Source organism: Panicum virgatum, chromosome 6N (genome assembly GCF_016808335.1).
Source record: "Panicum virgatum strain AP13 chromosome 6N, P.virgatum_v5, whole genome shotgun sequence".
Taxonomy (NCBI): domain Eukaryota; kingdom Viridiplantae; phylum Streptophyta; class Magnoliopsida; order Poales; family Poaceae; genus Panicum; species Panicum virgatum.
This window is the reverse complement of record NC_053150.1, coordinates 23,143,369-23,150,726: the sequence shown is the minus strand read 5'-3', so window position 1 is coordinate 23,150,726 and position 7,358 is coordinate 23,143,369.

The window sequence follows — 7,358 nt, the reverse complement described above, 5'->3', positions numbered from 1 at the left end:
TGAGTATCATGTCCGGGGAAGGGATGAGTACCGATAGGGCTCCGTTTTTCGATGGCACGGGTTTTCCTCGATGGAAAGTGCTTATGCAAGCACATCTCCAAGCCCGTGGGCTTGATGTTTGGCATGTCACCGAATTAGGCAAGAAAAATTAGACTAAGGCCGAGAGATAATATGATGCCATTGTAAAATCAATTCTATTGTCTTCTCTATGTGATAGTGTGTTTAATTGGGTATTTGCTAATGAAAATGCTCATAAGCTATGGAAGCAAATTGTCGAGAATCATGAGGGCACAAAGGATGTTGCCAATCAAAAATATCAGGTTCACGGTGAGGGGCTGAGTAGCTTTAAGCAACTTCCCAATGAAAATGCTCATGACATGTATTCACGATTAAATACTCTTGTCAATAAAATCAAAGCCTTAGGTCTCAATCAAGTTAAAGATGAAGAAATTAACCGCAAGATCCTCCGAAGCCTTCGCAAGCCCGATTATGACATCATCAATGCTCTCTTGCAAAAAGAAGACTTGGTCAAGATTACACCCATCCAAGTCATCAATCAAATCATCGCCCATGAGTATAGTATGGGGATGACAAAGAAGAAGGAGCAAGAATCCACCTCTTCTTCAAGCCACGAGAGTCTCGCCGCCAAGCACTCATGCAAGCACCAACCAAGGCGACAAGACTCATCAAGCTCAAGTGAACAAGAAGAAGAGGATGAGGAAGATAGTGATGATGAATCAAGTTCAAGTGATGAAGAATATCCAAGGGCCGTGCTATACCACCACCGCAAGATTGTCGAGCATGTACATGAGCTCTACAAGCTTGGGTACAAAACACTCATTAGAGGGAGTGCGGTTGGGATGGAGAAGATGGCGAAGAAAAAGAACAAGTCAAGACCCCAAGCTCTCTCCGCCATCTACAAGCCCAAGAAAGGTGGTGAAATCTCAAGTAAAAAGAACAACAAAAATTCCAAGAGCTCCACCACTCATCGCCCTCAGAGGACATCACCACCACCCATTTGTCTTATGGCACTAGGTAATAACGATGTAAGTGATGACTCCTCCTCCAATGATGAATCCGATGTTGAAACTGATGAAACTAGTGAGATGATGACACTACTCCATAATCAACAAGAACATCTCACTAAACAAAATAGAGAAATCAAAGCTCTCAAAGCTAAAGAAAACCTTCATGCCTCATTTGTCTCAAGATATGAGAACTTGCTAAACAAATTCAATTTGTTAGATAATGAGCATGAAGAGCTTAAAAAGAAATATGAGAGCCTTGAATCTAAAAGTAGATCATCATCGGATGAATCTTTCCCTTGCAATATTCCTTGTGCAATTCCTATTGTCAAGGTAGATGCGTCTACCTCTTGTGATCTAACCCCTTGCAATGAGGATGTGATTGTAGAAACATGTGATGATCTCATTGCTAAGAAAAATGATGAGCTCAAACAAGAGGTAGAAAGGCTAATGGTGGATTTGAGGTGGCTCAAAGGAAAGTATACTCAAGAGCATGCCCAACCTTCTCAAGATAACCCCCTCAAGGGCATGAACAAGCTTGAGAAGGAAGAAACTGTGACTTGCTTCAAGTGTTGCAAAGAAGGCCACAAGTCCTACCAATGCAAGGAGAAAGAGGGCGAAGCACAGGGCAAAGAAAATGGCAAGCCCAAGAACTTGAACGAGAGTAAGAAGGGACACAAGAAGGCTAAGGAGATCAAGAAAAACACATCTCCAAACTTGAAGGCGTCATACATATACACCAAGCCCACCCACAAGAACAAGCAAAAGAGCAACCACTACATACTTGAAAAGAAGAAGAATGGCAAGGTGGTTGCTCATGCCATGGGGTGGAGACATCAAGGATGGAACCGGCCTATTTGGGTGCCCAAGGATATTATTCATACCATGGATGGCTCTCAAAAGGTTTGGATCCCTAAAACTTAGGCGCCAAACTAGCACTACGGGGAATTTGGAGGCTTGGCAAGGTTTGGGATGCATGAGTAGGGATGCATCATGCAAAGTTGAATTAAAGCCAAGTTATGCATTAAAGATTAGTAACCCAAATTCCTCTCCCCTACATATGAGGTAATGAGCAAGGTAAAAGGATGATCTCAATTCATTTGATATCCTTCATGCATCATTGTAGCTCAATGCCTCTCTAGGATTGCATGATCTTATATTTACTATTGGTATCTTTCATTTGATATGCCTTCCTAGAAATTTCACATGGTAGGTTATCCATGCCTTATTCATATCTTGTTATAACCTACATGAGCTTAATTGATTCTCTCACATGGCATATGTCTTTCATAGCATATCTTGCAATTTGATATCTCTCATATTCGTGGTAAAAATGCTTTTGATATCAATTGCTTGCTTATGATGCCTTGATTAGCAAGTTATGAAGTTAAATCCCCATTATGTGAATTACAAGTGCATACATTTGTTTAAAGTGATTCAAACACTAATGCACACATTTAGGGGGAGCTAACTCTATAACTTACATTTGTGTGACTAATATGCTTTACAAGTGCTATTTCTTGTAGTCACCTAGAGCTATCTCCATGAGTTCAAATTTCTTTTGAACACTACCCTTACAAGTCACAATTGGCATCACAATTTGTGTTAAGATGAGAACTGCCACAAGCTTTGAAAAAGGGGGAGCTTGTTCGAACAAAGGGAGATATGCCAAATTTAGTGGGTATAACACTCTATCACTAGTAAATTCCTTTTGCTACTAATGCTCCTTGCTGTTAGTGGTTATGAAGCTTTTAGGTGTTTGATGACAAAGGGGGAGAAATATACCCTAAAAGCAAGCAAATAGTTTGGAGTAAATGATGCCATTAGCAAGGGGGAGGAATGGAAAATACAATGCAAAAGGATGCATGGTGATAGGGGGAGGTACTTAGTAAATATGGGGGAGAAGTGCAATTTGATGATCCCACGGACTAAGGTACAAAAATTTTCATTGGTCATATGGTTCAAACCACATAATTGTCTTACATTGGCCACAAGCCATTGTTTCACAATTTCTATCAAGCCGGAAGCATTTCGTCCTATGGACTAATCAAATGCCGGTGGCTTTTAAAATGAGCATTGAAATGTCATCCGAGCAAGCTAATTAGTTTCTAACTTTTCAATTTGGTACCAATTTCTTATTCTTGCAATTCATCTTGCTTGCTTTGGTTGTGTTGTCATCAATCACAAAAAGGGGGAGATTGTAGCGAAAATGGCCTCTCATGCCATATTTCAATATAATGTTTTGGCGATTGATGACACACACAACACTTGGACTAATATATATGTTAAGATGATCATTATCAGGCTTATAGGTCCAAGGGATGAAAAGATACAAAACCCCGAAGAAATTAGGTCGAAAGGACCAAGACAAAGGTAATTTGCACTCACCGGTTAAACCGACTTGAGGCAAATTACACTCACCAGTGCAATGGGCTCAGTAGAGACCAAGTCAACAGAGTGCACCGGATGAACCGACGATGGGAAAAGATGTATCATCGGTGCAACGGATCCAGAAGCTAAGGCTAGGGTTCAGCACTGGTTAGACCGGCGATGCTCAAATTGAGCATCGGTGTAGTTATCCAGAGACTCCATTTTTCGGGGGTTTCTGAGCTAGCACTCACCGGTTAAACCGACGATAATTTCAAGAGCGTCGGTACAATTGATCAAGTAGCCGTTGGAGCAGTAACGGCTAGTAGCTGGGAAAAAGCGTTCACCGGTTGAACCGGTGATTACAAAACTGGAGCGTCGGATCAACCGGCATTCAGGAATTCTGTCAGCCTTTCCCAACGGCTGTTTTGGGGTTTGTGGGCTATATATACCCCCCAATGCCGGTTGCTGCATATGGTTGGAAGCCTCAAGAGCTGAAGAAAGTGTTGCCCAAGCAAAGATCCATCACCAACCATCCTAGAAGTGCTTAGTGCTATATCTAGCTTGTGAGAAGCATTGAGAGAGTGCTTTGTGCACTTGTATAGGCTTAGTTCTTGAGAGAGCTAGCTTAAGAGAAGTCTTGCCGAGGCAAGCAAAGAATTCCCGTCAACGACCCTCCGACTTGGTGTGGAGCGGTGCCGACACTTTGTACGGGGGAAGAGGAGACCCCCTCCTTGGTGGAGAAGCTCCGTAGTGGATTTTGGCCGGGTGACCGAGAGAGACGGTGGTGGTGCACGAGACTCGGTGTCTTGTGGGCACTTGCCTTTGCTTGCCAGTGCGCCTTGGTGGCCTAGTGCAAGACAGTGATCGGAAGAGTCTCGGTGTCCTGTGGACGTAGGCATTTGAGCCGAACCACGTTACATGACCGTGTCTACTCGGGAGTTTGCATCCCTCTTGCCCTTACCACTTTACTTACTGTATTACGCTTCCGCATTTACACTATCTTGCATGCCTTTACTTTCCTAGTTAGTTTGATTAGGATTGGCTATAGGTTGCAAGTCTTTTGGGGTAAGTAGAGAGTAGCATAGATAAACCTTGGTAATAACTAGCATGTGTAGGATGTGTTAGGTTTATCTTATGCAAATAGTTTGAGCCCTAGGAAAGAAAGCGATTAGTGACCCTATTCACCCCCTCCCCCTCTAGGGTCGGACACCCCGGTGATCCTTACAATGTTTCTTGGCTTCCCTTTGGATTACCAACTATTAGATTTCATCAAGGTAGCAGTTGCATCTTTTGGGAGACTTATCACTTGGATAGAGGGCCCGAATAAGTCCAGAGTCCTGGTCAAATGTCTGCTTTTGTCTCCGAATCGTGTGCCGAGGAGTATCATTGTCTCTCAGGAATCTCTTGTCAGTGGTATGGGTTGATCGTGGTCTGTTCCTGTTTTCATCCTGAATGGACATTTTTTAGATGGCTTCCCTCCTGAAGAAGACCCAGTTCCCTTTGATGGCAACCCCCACCCAGCTCATGATCCAGTACACAATGCTAATCCAAATGCTCCACAGGATTGGTAGCATGACTTACATGGAGCAGTGTTGGCTGTTGACGGTCACTAACGACCCATTTTGACCGTCAACTATCGTGCAAAAGTCGAGCATCAGAAGGAATAAATGTTAGCATAGGATGATTATTTGACGAATTCCACAGATGCTGGTCTGAGAATGTGTGCAGGTGAATTTGGGCCAAAACTGCGTGTAACAAGCATATTATCCAAGGCATAAATTCCTGGGCCAAGCACAAGCAAGCCCAAAGGCCAAAAGGGCCCACTTGGCAGCTGCACATGAGAGAGAGACGCAGCCCATAAGCAAGGTGACACGTCATCAATCCGAGGCAACACCTTCTCGATGAATCAGATGCATTCACGAGGATCCACGGGCTCATCAGAGCTACCAAACTGACTCAAGACAGGCCCTTACCCATATACATGACATGGGGGCCCACCTAACAGTCTTCTGACCAAAGACCGGGGCGAACAGAGCTAGCCCCCGGTCGGCCGACCAGCCAGGTCGGCCGGCCCAGTGGCAACGGCCCACGGGCCCCACCGCCTCTCAGATAACACGTGGCGAGGTGTAGTTGATCCCTAATGGCGGTTTGGCTCATTTCTCGGGCGAATGGCTGGTGGTTCCCTCCTATAAATAGAAGGGGAGGGGGTCCAAATGAAGACACACACACCACACACCACAGCATCTCTTCTCTTGAGTTCTCACTTGAGTGAGAGTTGTCTTAGGGAGTTTAGGAGTAGAGGTACTCAGGAGGGGCGCCGGTAACAGCGCTATTCTCTAAATTGTACCTCTACGAGAGTGAGGGAGATAGCCAGGGGATGTGCCGGGCTTGTCGGCGCTCTTCTCCGCTTGTACCTCGACGGATGCTTATTCGGTTGTAATTGTTCGAGACTTTCTTTTTATTTAGAATTAGAGTTTAGATCGCAAGTTATCATCTCTGCCTTATATTAGTTGATGTGTATGCTAGCGAGTAGCATTTGACTCTAGGGTTGGGCTCCGGATAGAAAAGGATAACCCTGTACGCCTCTAGAGTTAGTAGGGAAAGGCGTAGACGTGGTGTCTAGGCTAGACTATACCACTTAGTTGTGTGATAGTCCCACAGTTTGTAGAGATAGCCGGCAGGTGGTGACAGCCCTGTTCGAGCCTTTTAGTAATCCTCCACGTTCGGATATTGGATAGAGCGCATATTGGAACTATCGGCTTGTATAAGCCGGTCGATACCTTTGGCTCGAAGTATAACGGCGACGTGATTTCTTCTTCTAAACATAGATTCTAGATCTGAGAAAGTCCTCTCTTTCCTATCCTCCTGCACCAGTGTGTGTGTGTCCTTGCACAACCTGAACCTGTAGGTAGTGTACTCACGTTCCTTAGTGGATACGATACCCTGGAATACTCTTGGGTGAAAGCTACAGCGGTATCCGTGTGCTTGCAGATTTTATTCGTGATGTTACAAAATACCAACAAGCTTTCTGGCGCCGTTGCCGGGAAACGGCAGCTACATTATCTTCGGACTCAGTTGTTCTCGTATCTTTTTCATTTTCTTTCCTTCTACCTTTACCCCCGCTACCCTTGGAGCGGCTATCCTTTCCCTAGCTCTCTACCCCAATGGGCGAGTTCTTTGAGTCATCACCATCTTCCTCATCTAACCATGAACTCGATCCTGACTTTATAGCCATGGTTCGGAAGCGACCCTTCTCTGGAGAAATTCATGAAGATCCCTATGAGCATTTGCTAGAATTCGAGGAATTGTGTTCGGGTCTAGAAATCCTAGGCATGACACAAGAAGCCTTGCGGTGGAAATTGTTCCCCTTCTCTCTTATAGAGGGCGGAGCAATGGTACACCCGCATGATAGGAAATATGAGCGGTGATTGGGAGGAGCTTCGAGATGACTTTTGTTACTCGTTCTCCCTCACCGAACGCATAGACTCCCTACCGACTGACATCCTCGATGTTGTGCAATTAGAGAAGGAGTCCACAGGTGCAGCATGGGCTAGATTCTCACACCTTTTGGCGTCTACCACAGACATGTCTATACCCGATGAAGTACCGTTGGAAGTTTTCTACTCGGGTTTAGACATGGAAACTGCCCTAGAGCTTGACGACGCTAGCGGAGGATGGTTTGCACAGATGACTCCGGAAGGAGGAAGAGACATCCTAGATAGTTTCTTATAAGACTCTTTCTTCTCTACCGACCATAGTGAACCCCGCTGGGAGGAATCCGCGTTGAGCCATGAGAGTCTCTCAACACCCGAATCTGAGCCTTCATCTTCCACATCTCAATATTCGTTTGTTGAGCCCTCTCCCGAACTACGAACACCGAAGGAAGAAGAAATTCAACCTTTGGAGTTCTCTTCCCGATTCGAGGATGACCCTTCAGGGAACATCAAAAATACCTCGAATCAT